General features: G+C 41.0%; 2 long non-coding RNA genes across 2 annotated transcripts in view; one reads left to right on the top strand and one right to left on the bottom strand.

The window, feature by feature from the left end:
• Positions 1–683, bottom strand: part of LOC121492475 — a 25,036-nt gene extending 24,353 nt beyond the window's left edge. The window contains exon 1 of the long non-coding RNA XR_005988246.1: positions 622–683. This is a non-coding gene — a long non-coding RNA (uncharacterized LOC121492475). The remainder of the gene's footprint in view (positions 1–621) is intronic.
• Positions 664–13,422, top strand: LOC121492474. Its single transcript, XR_005988245.1, has 3 exons — positions 664–725; positions 11,274–11,465; positions 13,317–13,422. It is a non-coding gene; the product is annotated as an uncharacterized LOC121492474 (long non-coding RNA).

Genomic DNA, 13,422 nt, shown 5'->3' with positions numbered 1-13,422 from the left:
GGCTCAGTGGGTGTTGTTTACCCTGGGAGGCCCCAGGAGGAACAGCCCCAGTGGCGGGGCGGCAGCTCTGCAGCCCTGGAGTCAGCTCCCGCAGTAGCTCCGGGGCTCTCTGTCTGCAGGGCCTGGAGGCTCCGGGCGGGGCCGCTGATCTGCTCAGCTCCGGGCAGGAGCGTCCTTGCTGTCCTGGACCCTCCTGGCCTCTGCCTGTCCCGGGGGAGGCCAGATCCTGGGCTGTGTCCCGGGCCCTGTGCTCCGGGGCCTGAGCTGTTGGATTCCCGCTCCCGCCCCGCAGCCCCCTCCGCGGAGCCGCCGCCCGAGCCCCTCCGAGCTGCTCCGGGTCCTGCCGAGCGCTGCAGCCCTTAGGGAGCTCGGCGCACTCTCCCAGGGCGCAGGTGCCTGTTAGTGTCCCCGGGAGCCCGAGGGCATCCCCGCCCTCCTGGGTCCTGCTCCACCTCCCTGCGAGCCCCTTTCCGCCCGGGAAGGTTGGTGCAGCTCCTGCTCCTCCGGGACGGGGCTCTCCTGTCCTGGGGACACTCGCCCCGGCCTCAGCCCGGCTCCTCGCGGGGCCCCTCCCCCTTGGAGGCCTTTTGTTTCTTTATTCCTTTTCCCCCGTCTTCCTACCTTGATAGAAGCGCGAACTCTTCTCGCTGCAGCATTCCAGCTGGTCTCTCTTTAAATCTCAGGCCGAATTCGTAGATTTTCAGGCTGATTTGAAGGTTATCTAGGTAAGTTGGTTGGGACAGGTGACTTGGGGACCCTACTCTTCCGCCGTCTTGCCCCTCCCTCCCCAACACATTCAATTTTTAAATGCTACGACAGAAGAGTAAACAGGGAGGGGTGTGTGTGTGTGTTTGCACGCACAGGATTGTACACAGAGGAATCAGGACTTTACCCTGCTTTAACGGCTCACAGAAATCTCCTCTGGCCTGTTTATAATGCTATTCATATATTTTTTTGATCTCTGATTTTTATCTTTGCTCCCTAATCTTTTGAGGAACACTCTATCATATTTGAGAAACTTATCTTTTCGTAGCCTTCTTGCCACTTGGAAAGAAAATGTATAAGGTCAAGTAGGGAAGATAAGCTTTGAGGAATTGTGTTATAAGGAATTGTGTATCTACTCAATTTTATCCTGTTGGGAGAATCACATTCACTTCATATATGCCACTGATTCAAAACAGGTGGACACAGTTTTACAAAAATGGTAGGAATGTACAAAATTTGGTTCTCCTCACTATTTCCCCCCTCCCTCTCTGTGGGGTCAGTATCAGCACGTGAGGAGACAGATGCATTTCACTTAGAACTGGCTTGAATTTGGGGGCTGGGATCAGAGCCTCACTGCAGGAAGACTGGAGTCAAGCAAGAATAGGAGAGCAGGAAGTTGGGACCAAGGAGGATTGTGAGGATGGCAGCAGTGAAAGCAAGGGCAGTGAGGTGGACTTGAGAGTCACCTGGACTAAAAAGCAGGATGAGTGGGACAAAGCACACTAGTGGGAGGAAGGCATTTAATTAAATCGAATTTGCCCATAGGCAGCCTCTGGGAGGTGTTGAGGCAGATTGAAGGGTGATTGGCTGGGGGCGGTAAACCACTGTAGAAATTATATTAAATGAATAACACCTGGGAAAGGACTTAGACGCATACCTGACACGTAATGGAAATTCAATTAGTATTAGTTTTCCTTCCCTTCCGGCTCTTGATGATGCTACCAGGTGGCACATAAAACACGTTGTGTGAGTTGGGTCAAAGCATCACTGTGACAATACTGTTACAGCAGCATTTCCAGCTCAGGTAAAAGTTGAACTCAATGTGTGAAATGGCCAAGTGAGAAAAATAGCAGTCACAGATCAGAAGAGAAATAAAACTATGCCCTTAGCTGGAGCTGAGAAAAAATAACAGAGGCCTGGTTTTCCTCGAGGAAAGCAGAAGCATCTGGAGGCTCAAAGCTAATATCCCTCAGGGCCAGTCCATGAGCCAGTGACCATGATGATGAAATGCACACTTAGGCTATGGAAGAATATTAGGAAGTCAAAAAAAAAAATCAGGTGATGTGGGAGTCTGTGGATAATGAACTTTAGCCTTTGGAATGCATTCAGGAATTAGGTCCAATTTCTATATATGTATAGAGCAATAAAAAGGGCAGAGATAGGCAGCTGCTTGCTTCTGTGAGTAGCCTGGGTAGGGCTTGGAAGTAGAGGTTGGGCTTTTGAAATCTTCTGCTAGCTACCCGGGGTCTATGGTGTTTCCATTGTTTGCATTGTCTTTTAGAGTTTCCTCCCAGTTATAATATTTACACCTATTTGAGGAAAACTAAAAAACAAAACTTTCCCCTTTACTATTTAATCAACCCCTCAATCTTTATTTAGATACCACACCCCCCATACACAAGAAAAATTAAATCAAATTAATAAATTTATCAAATAATCAATAAATTATAATTAAATTACTAATTTCCCACTACCTAGAAAGCCCTTCATATCTACTTGAGCCTTGAGACTTGAATCAGATGTCACTTTATGAAGCCTCCTCTGGCTCCTTCCCTCAGGAAAGTTAAGCTTTCATAATATACTGTCACATTTCAGGACCTCAGAAAACTTTGGTTTGTGTAGTGAGTCTGCAATATACTCTTAAAACAATGTTGATTTGATTATCTTGTATTTATTTGCAGGAGGGTTGTTTGTTTTCTGCCACCCACAATCCATCACTCCCCCTCTCAACTCCTTTTCAGGGTAACTTATTTTATTTTGGGAGAATTATTCCTCTTTTGTGTACAATTTTGTTGGGTATGCCACTCAACATGTCCTGCCTCCCCTAGCCCAGTGGTGGGTGTATGAACCACCATGGCCAGTTGTACTCGAATGGAACACTCTCTAGCTATTTAAGCAGAAGGGGATTTATTATAAGGAACTGTACTTCCAGGAATTACTGGTAGTACAAAACAAGTCTACAAATAGAATGATCATCATCAGAAAGCTGGGGAATTAGGAAGCCATGATGCCAACTGTTGGCTCCAGCAATATGCCATCTTAGCTGTGACCTGGGGATTAGAAACCACTGATAAATAGTTGTCTCCAGAGCTATGACAGATCTGCTGGGACTGCACCAACAAAATGAATGATCATGTCATGCCTCTCAACACTTATTAGACTAGTGACCTTGGCTAGCACTTTTGCAGGAAAATCAAACACTCTGACATCCATGCTCTGGAAGAGAAATCACAGAAGCAGCACACATGTGGTATACACCTCACTGCTGCCTTTTCAATCTAACACAAATGCATGTGACTAGCTGAATAATATCTTCTGGAACATTGGCTGCAAGGGAGACTAGTGAATACAGCTTTTAGCTGTTGAGCCTTTATAGTGAGTGAAGGGACCCTGGAATTGGGTGGAATGGATAGTGAACATCAATCCATCATCTAAGCAATGGTCTTTCCCTGATGCTTTGACTTTTTTTTTTTTTAAGATTTTATTTATTTATTCATGAGACACACTGAGAGAAAGAGAGGCAGAGACACAAGCAGAGGGAGAAGCAGGCTCCATGCAGGGAGCCTGATGTGGGACCTGATCCCGGTTCACCAGAATCACACCCTGGGCTGAAGGCTGCGCTAAGCCGCTGAGCCCCCCAGGTTGCCCTGACACTTTGACTCTTGAGCCTGATGACTACAGGGCAAAAGAAAAATAGTTGGAGCCAATTGGTCCCAGTGCAGTGTCCTGAAGTCCTGCCACTTAGATCCCTAAGAAGTCCTGCTTCTTGTCCTTTCAGGCTTTTGCAAGCTTCCTTTTGGGTCTGTGATCTCCACCATGATCTTATGATGATTTCCCTTTTACTTGTGGTTAGCCAGAGTTGAATTCCGTTATTTACAATCAAAGGCTTTAGCGGATACATTTATAATCACCATTTTACATTATCGGCACTCCTCAAAATCTAACAATGAATCTATTAACTCTGCATTTAGAGCTGGCTGCTACCCACTGGTTTGTGAAACACCTTTGGAATTCTAGTTTCCTAGAACTCAAAACCGAAGTAGTCTTCAGAGAGAATCTAATCCAATCCCCACCGTCCCTTTTTAAGTTGAAGAATTTGAAGCACAGAGAGCAGCAAAATTCATTTCCTTTCTTGTCAGACACATTCCTTTATTATTGACATTATAAGAATTTTTTCTGAAATAGTTCCCCTATAACAAGCACAGCCCCCCACGCTTTTTTTTTCTTTAAAGATTTTGAGAGAGAGAGAATGCACGTGAGTGGGTGGAAAAAGAGAGAGAGAATCCCAAGCAGACTCCACGTGCAGGGCTCCATCCCACCACCCTGAGACCATGATCCAAGTGGAAATTAAGACTCAGATCATAATTTCCCTATGCATCCCTAAGCATAGTCCTTTTAACAGCATAGAAATATCCTTGGAAGAAAAGGTAGATTAAAAACCTCAATTAAAAAAAAAAAGTAACAGGTTGTTTGTTTGTTTATTTACTTATTTATTTATTGAGAGAGTGAGCAAGCAGAAAGGAGCAGAGAGAAAGAGAATTATTTTCCCCCCTAAGATTTATTTATTTACTTATTTGAGAGAGGATGAGAGAGAGACCATGAGAATGGGAGGGGCAGAGGGAGAGGAATCTCAAGCCAACTCTGAGCTAGGCACTGAGCCCAACGTGGGGCTTAATTCATGACCCTGAGATCATGACCTGAGCAGAAACCAAGAATTGGATGTTTAACCGACTGAGCCACCACCCAGGGGTCCTCCAAAAAGTAACAGGTTTTAAGTTGTTCTTGTCATTAGTGATGAAGTTTTTGAATATAGGTGAGGTCTGGAGCCGACAAATATGAAAGAATTCTTGAGACGTCTTTGGTGCAAAATGGTGGTTTTATTAAAGCCCAGAGACAGGACCCGTGGGCAGGAAGTGAGGTGTGGCTGATTATATACTTGCAGAGTTGGGGGAGGTAAGCAAAAAGGGAGATTTCAAAAGGATCTTCATATGCTAAGGAGGGCCTACAAGATACTGGAGACCTTGCCATTGTCAAATTAAAGATTGCTTTTCCCTCTAGCAAGGCATTAACATTAAGACAACTGGAAACTTCCTGAAGAATGTCACACAAATCCCACCTTGGGTGTGGGTCATTTGTGGGATATCAGCTGTACTTTGTGCAACTAGCCTTGTTCCCTCATCAATTAGCTACTAATTTTATTGTAGAATTTGTAGTCAGACTTGTGAAAATCCATAAACATCTTATAGAGTTTCTTTGATAGGACAATCATGCTCAGTGGAATCTTTTTGGGATTTTTAATCTTCAGTGGAAAAGCTTTTGGGGTTTTTAATGCAGTCATTGATTCTCTACTTAACTTTTAAAACTACAATGAGCCCATCTGTCAAAGCCTAGTGAAATATAAACTTGGGAAATGGTCCAGCCACAACCTTATATCCTATGAAGATTTCAAAATACACTCCACGTCCTCACCACAAAAATACTTTCTGATGAATAATGTTTAACTAGATTTTTTTTTTTTATAGTAGTGGCCCAAAGACTTTGAAAAACATCCTCAAGAAGCTACTACAGGAACTTCTAATTTAATGAATTTTAACAGCTGTTTCTGCCTCTGGGCCTCTAAGTGGAATCTGATTTCCCTTGAGGCAATTCCATTAATTTGTTTTTATTATTTTAGGATGGCTAATATGCTTTAGCTGGCCAGGTCCTGACACTGGGAACGGTGTGGGTGGCATGGCAATTCTGGTCCTAACCAGTACGCCTCTGAGGGCTTCCCAGAAAGACCACCCAGACGAGGGGGTGGTGTGAGTGGTGCCCCACCCTACCCCCTCACACACTCAGCTGTGGAGCATTTCTACCAAGCACGTTGGACAAGTTCTTGGGACAGGAGGACACTTGGCATTTTCCTGAGGTGACAGACAAATCTTATTTCCGCTCTGCTAACCATCCTTCAGGAGTTTAAGCCTATGCCTGTTGGAATGCCCTTGCAAATACAAGTCAGGACTGCTGTGCTCGCAATGCAGCTTGGCTTTTGAAAGGACTTAATTGTGGCTTCAGATCCTACAGCAGAAAAATAAGGGTAAGAGTATTTGCCCTCTGATTTCTCAGTGCTATTATATGTTTAAGATGTGTAAATAAAGATGAACACATTTAAAAAATATATCAGGTAGTGGCCAAGGGTAACTCCCCTCCCCAAAATATTCTGCTTTGGCATAAAGATTATTTTAAGTTGAAAAGTAGTCAAAACTCAACAGATTCAGCTGCTCGACCTGCTCCAGGTCGAGAGCTATCACCAAAGATAACTACAGTATGATATCAACTAGGCACGATGGACAGGGAAGAGCCTGGCAAGACCTGTTTGGCCGAAGTCATCCGTGTCCCATTGTTTCTCAGTGGCCCAGCAAGCATTTAGCAAACATTTACTCTTTATCAACTTCCTGTGAGTTGCATTCCTTCCCTTTGAATTTCCACACCCCTACCCCTTTCTCCTCAGCTCAACAATATATGTACACCTTACATTGCCTTGACTGTCTTTGAAATTTCCATGTCTGTGTGGATTCCCTGTATCTATGCTATTACATTTGATTTTCTCCTGTTAATCTGTCTTGTGTCAGTTTGATTCTTAGTCTGGCTAGGACCTTGGAGGCAGAATATTCTTGCTCCCCAACAACTGCTATGCACTTACCAAAAGTTTTCTTTTAGACAGGAATCTAATACCACACTTACTTAAAAGCTTTGTGACTTACAGATCATCTTCCTCTCCATACAGTGAGGTTAAGGTCAGGTTTCTTTTCATAATTTTATTGCCAAAGGAGAATTTCAAAGGGAAAAATTCAGATATTTCCTTGAAGAATCTGAACACTTTGATCAATAGGAATTCTTTGAGCGATTTATTCTGAGTTAATCATTTTAGTCCATTTAAAAAATAGTTGCTTAAGGCATAGTATGGTCAGTTAAGTTCTTTAAGTCAAATTAACCTGTTACTTTTCAACATAATCAAACTAACCATGATGCATCTGAATTGCTAACAAAATGTTCAAATGTTTAAATTGGTGCATTCTGTTGCAAGGACATAGGCTTTGCATGTAAAATACATACCTACATGAAAGTATGTAAGGAAAGAATGAAATTAGTCGAATGGGCTCCCCGTGGTTTGTGAGGGGTTACATCGCTATCAAAACAAGTCATTATGAGTTTGCCCGACTCAGAGGATCAAGCTCTCACAAGCAGGTTACTCTGCGATTGGTTGAATTGTAAATAATTCTCAATGAGCACAACTGTTATCATTTTTATTCTGCTGTATGTAAGCCTGCATTTTTATTCAATTATTATTACCAATATTTGGAGTATACAGGATAGGAAAGATGTGACTGTAACTAGAGGCTTTAAAAAATGTACTTGGTTTCTTATTTCAAAATTGTACATACTCACTGTAGAAATAGCTGGCTCAGTTGGTAGAGCATGGAACTCTGATCTTGGTGTTGTGAGTTCAAGCCCCACATTGGGTGTAGAGATTATTTAAACAAATAATAAATAAATAAACTAAAAAATGTGGAAAAATAAAAGAAGAATGAAGAAAGAAAAAGAAACCACCTTAAATGACACTTTTCAGAGCTAACCATTTCTAACATTTTCGTACAATTTTTTTCTGGTTTTTATTTCCTATATGCATATATATTTCATTTTTAGAAATATATACTACTCTGGGGTCTACTTTTTTGGCATTAAACATTATTTGTCCATTTGATAAATATTATTGAGTATCTTCAGTTATATGTTTTTTTTTTTTTTTTAAATTTTTATTTATTTATGATAGTCACAGAGAGAGAGAGAGAGAGGCAGAGACACAGGCAGAGGGAGAAGCAGGCTCCATGCACCGGGAGCCTGATGCGGGACTCGATCCCGGGTCTCCAGGATCACGCCCTGGGCCAAAGGAAGGCACTAAACCGCTGCGCCACCCAGGGATCCCAGTTATATGTTTTTAAATAGCTACAAGATATTCAATTTGGTCCATGTTTTATTAACTTGTAATCATCAAAAGATGGGAAAGATGCGGCTTTTCCTTTCTACTGTGTGTGCTGCCCTGATTCAGCTCAGTGATATATCTGAATTATTCCCAGTTGAATTTCTAAAGACTCTAAAGTCTGAAGAACTCATAAAAAGCAGGAAGTATTGTCACTGTCAATGAGTTTATGAGCCATTTTTTGGTAGGCCATCTTTTTATATTAATCTCTTTCAAATTAAAGAACTGCTAGCCATCATCACTGAATATGGGAAAAAATCTATAGTACATTGAATAAATATCTTCTGGCAACAGACACTCTTTCCTATAACTTTAATAACCTCAAATCATTAAATATTTTTATTAAAAATGATGAAAAGCCATGATGTCCACATTTTCCTTTATATTCAAATAAGTTCAATGAACATTTTATAGAACTTATAACACACAAGACATTGAAAAAGAGGATATGAGGATGAATATGACATGATCTCTACCTATGAATAGCTCACATTCTAGTTGCAGCCCCAGTTATGAATGTAATTACAATACTTGGTATTAGACTAGAAATGTAAAGAAAGTGCCCTGGCAGTTTATAGGACTCTGAGATTAATTTTGATTGATGACTGGGGAAAGCTTTCACAGAGGAATCAGCATTTCAGTTTATCCTCAAATTTCCTAGACACAGATGCTGATATGAGGATTCACGTGTAAGTGATTTATGAAGGCAGTGATCTCAGGAGAAACTAGTAAGGAAGCAGACAAGGGAGGAAAAGCAGCTGAGCATAAGGGCAAGGTTTCCAAATCCTCCAGAAGTAGCTTCAACCTAATACTGTGGAGAACTTAGGAGTGTGAGTTCTACTTCAGAATGGGCCCGATTCAAAGAAAGCTGAGTTCTCATGCTTTTATACTGGTCTTTCAGAGACTGAGGGCTGCCCTGGGGTGGGGGTGAGGAGGTAGGGCAGGATCTAAACTCCAGGGCTCTCTCCACACAGAATGAACAATGGCTCCAGCACTTTCAGGATAGTCTCTCAAGACTGATAGGTACAGGCTATTAGAAGTAAAAACTGAGAGTCCAAGAAAGGCACACAGAAGCAATAAAAGGGATCTGAGAGGCTCTGCATGCAACACTGACAGTATTCACTACAGTATTCACTACGTGGAAAGGAAGGGAGTAGAGCTGCAGCAGATTTGGAAATAGAGAAGAACATTCCAGAAATATGACATCCAATGGATCAGTCTCTAGTCACATGTGGCTGGTGGCAACTGTACTGGACCATGCAGATATAGAATATTTCCATCAACAGAAAAAGTTCTTTTGGACAGTGTTGTACTTAGACTGAGAGTAGTATTCATAAAATCATGGAAATGTGAAGGAGTAAAGAGTTTAGTAGGGCTATAATGAAGATAGATGCCTGGAATACAGGCTGTGCTAAAATTGTAAAAAAGCATTGAATCATTGATTGTAACAATGAATCTCATTATTGTGCAACCAATTTCCGGAAACTCTGTATATCCATTAAACAGTAATTCCTCATCAACCCTCTGCCCCCACTTTTGGCAGTGGTCATTCTACTTTCTCTTTCTATGAATTGACTACTCTAGGTTTTCATATAAGTAGAATTATACAGTATTAGTCTCCTCATGAGTAGGGTTTATTTGGTTTAGCTTACTATCCTCATGGTTTACCTATGTTGTAGCATGTGACAGGATTTCCTTCCTTTTTAAAGCTAGATAACATGCCATTATATGAATAAGCTGAGTATTATTCCCTTGTATGTATATACGACATTTTGTTTATCCAGTCATCTGTTGATAGATCCTTAGGCTGCTTCCATCTTCCAGCTATCATGAATAATACTGCTATATACATAAATCATGCCATTTTTACAAGTAGATCTTTTAGAATATGGACTTAGGTTGGTATAAGTCATCATCTTCTTCAACATCACTTAGGATATATATATTTAATAATCATAATGGAACCTGAAAACATATCTAGATATTTAAAGCCATCAAAAGCAATTTTGGAGGCAGGATTCCTTAGTCAGTTATTTACTTATTTATATTCTATTTCCCAGACCCTGGAGACCTAGTGATTACAGATTCAGAAGGATATTTTAAAAAATACTTAATATATTACACTGCCTTCAGGTTAGTATTAAGAAATAATTATATTACATTCAGTATACTCTGATTTCTAAAGCTGAGATAACTAATCTAATGCATATTATCATGGTTTTCAAGAAATAAGGGCTGAAAAATATTGATTATGGGTAATATTTTATCTAAGCAGAATATTCATTTAAAACACAATGAGTATCCCAATGCATATTGGCTATATTGCAACTTAAAGAGTTGTGCTTCAAAGGATGTGAATCCTTGTCTGCAGCAAATGTTGAAAGACTAAAAGTGGCATTTGTGTGTGGTTAATTTGGGGTAGAATGTCCTGAGCCAGATGCAAGAACAGCATGATTTCAAATAGGCCCTTTGAGGGCTGAACTTAACCCCAATACACGAGGCAAATCTTTTTAGAAAGATGAAGAATTCCTCAGCCAATTCAACCAAGTTTCACCAACCGTAATTTTTACTGTTATGAATGCCTTCTCTCAGGATTTTTGTTCCTTTTTTTGGAATCTGTTAAATTGCATGGTGAGGTATTTTTTGCACCACACACTCACTTGTGGTCCCAAGCTGATGAAAGGCCTTGCAGCACATCTGTGTAGCTGATAAACAAGCTCACAAAACAGTCACAGTGAAGAGCAGAAAGTCCTGATTTTCTAAGTTACAGGGGGTCTCTTTGGAAAGAAGAATGTGTGATATCGGACGAAGTACAAACATCCGGGCATTTAGCTACATCATTTAGGGGAAAGAAATGTAGTCATTCCTGTTAGTGTCATTAACCAAAAGTGAATCTCTGTATCCCTGATACACAGTTTTATTTCTTCTGTCCTTTTTGGCTTGTTAAGGAATTTATTTTTGACCTGTACTTCCTCCTTGTTTGTTTTCCATCAATGAGTAAGTGGTTGTTAGAATATGCTGATCTTCTACCTCTCTGTTTAGACTTCTCTGTGAAAATCAGCAGGACTGCCTTCCTGGATAAAAAGACTTGGTTTTAGGCTTTCTGTATCTCCGCACTCTTTAAAAAGGAGCATGGCAGATCCAAGAGACCAAATTGTAAAAATCTGAGCCTGCTGGCAAAGCTGGTGATTATGGCCAGTGAGCGTCCTTGGTTTCCTACACTAAACCCCATCCCTGAGTGGGTAATATCTGTTCTCTTTCATTCCAGCTCCTTTCCGAAGTATATAATTTTGTCACATGGGCACTGTCCACTAAACCAGCCTGAACAGACGATGGGTTGTACGATTGTGTACATGGGCAAGGGCCTCAGGCGGAATTTGAGGCTGTGGTACAGTGACCCCAAATGGGGAGAGATTTCCTGGAAACTGAACTTTAGCCGAAACCCAGGAGTTTAAAAAAGGTAAGAAAGTAAATGTCAGTTTCTACCACTGGAATAAGTTATTGACAGTGGATTAGGGCAAAAGAGAAAAAAAAGATCATAGTAATTATCCTCACAACCTTATCAACTGTCTTTTTTGTAATTTAATAATCTTTCTGCTGGGTTTCCAAATGGTTTCTCAATGTTCATATTTGTATGCATATGAAAACAATATACTTTAAAAAATAAGTGAAAACATAAAATATAAAGACTTTGCTCTTTTGATTTTCTGGCCTTTTCTGGGTTCGCAAGTCTCAATGGGAACTGTGTAAACAATTTGTCATATGATTCTTACTGACTGGGGAACTGCAAATGAAAGATTTTTACAAAAGATGAAGCACATCGTCATGTTTCTTCTTTACTCTGAAACTATCTACTTGCTTTTAGGAAAGGCTTTCTTTCCTTGCTTCACTTTTAACAACGTTACATCAACATATTTGGTGGAGACATGTGTAACTCCGGGACTACATATCCTTAAAAAATTCTCCTGAGAACATTCAGAATAAAGTAGGGGAACATGAAAAACTCGTATAGAAGCCTTTACTCCGGAGAACTGGCTTCAAGTTCTAGCTCAGTTACTTAGCAACTTTGTGATCTTGGGTAAATCTCTCTGCTTTTCTCTGCAATCTCAGGGTAATAACATCTGTCTTGCAAGGTTGTTTTATGGATGAAATAGATGTGAAGTGCTAAATAAGCTGAAACGTATCACACAAATTGAAGACATTATCAATATAAGATCTGAGTAAATGAACTCAAATATACCAAGCAAAGGAATTCCTAATCTGTGAGGTAGTTAGTGTTCTTCCATTATCCAGATATGGAAAAATGCCCACCTGGGTTACTTGGGTTGGTTTTTTTTTTCTTTTTTAGAGATTTTATTTACTTATTCATGAGACACAGAGAGAGAGAGAGAGAGAGAGAGAGGCAGAGACATAGGCAGAAGGAGAAGCAGGCTCCCTGCAGGGAGCCTGATGTGGGACTCCATCCCAGGACTCCAGGATCACACCCTGAGCCGAAGGCAGATGCTCAACCAGTAAGCCACCCAGGTGTCCCCGCTGCCTTTTTTTTTTTTTTTTACTGGGTAGTAGAATCAGGGTTCCAGCACTGGCTCGTAGGAACAAATGGCTTGATGGCCTGCTGACTCAACCACTGCTTTATACTGGCTTTCTACTCATTGTTTCTGAAATAGATTGTGTTCCTGGGAACTCTATGAAATATCTCAGGAACTCCTAAGACAGTCTAATGATACTACCATCGGTTGTGATGGCCAATGTTATGACAAGGATTCATAGAATTTTTGAGATTCAAAGCACAAGAAAACAGGAGGTAGTGTGCTTTAAGTGCTTACTGTTTGTATGTTGCTCATTTAATTCTTATAACCCCCAAAGATAAACTGTTCTTTGAAACCACCCCCATTTTATGAATGAGGAAACTTTAGCATAAGGAGGCTAAGTAACTTCCCCATAGCTGTACATCTGGTAAGAGGAATAGGGGGACTTGCCAGGGACAGTCTGGCTCCAGACACCCCTGCTTTTAACCACTACATTGTGTCTCTGATGGTCTGTGCAGATGAAAGCATGTGCTCAGGATCCTTGATTCATATTACTTGATCCTAAGCAATGTACTTAGATTTTGGCGTTATTTTTTCAGTTATCATTTACATGTGTGGAAAACATATACATTCAGTGTCTCCATGTTCATGATTTGCTGTCTTACACAACACATATGTTGTTTTCCTAGGGCCCTAGTCCACATGCGCTATAAATCATGGAAGTATGATGAAAATAGATCAATCCTACCTCCTTGCCTTTTCTCTTTATTTCTCCTTCTTAGGAAGCCATGTGAGTAGAAGGGAATAAGCATGATCTTTGGAACAAGACCTGTTTGCAGTCCCGGCTCCAGCATACCGGCACACCCGCAGGGCATGATATGACCTTAG

This window comes from Vulpes lagopus, chromosome 6 (assembly GCF_018345385.1).
Source record: "Vulpes lagopus strain Blue_001 chromosome 6, ASM1834538v1, whole genome shotgun sequence".
In the NCBI taxonomy this organism is placed as follows: domain Eukaryota; kingdom Metazoa; phylum Chordata; class Mammalia; order Carnivora; family Canidae; genus Vulpes; species Vulpes lagopus.
Note: the sequence above shows the minus strand (reverse complement) of the source record. Positions and strands in the feature narration are given on the sequence as shown.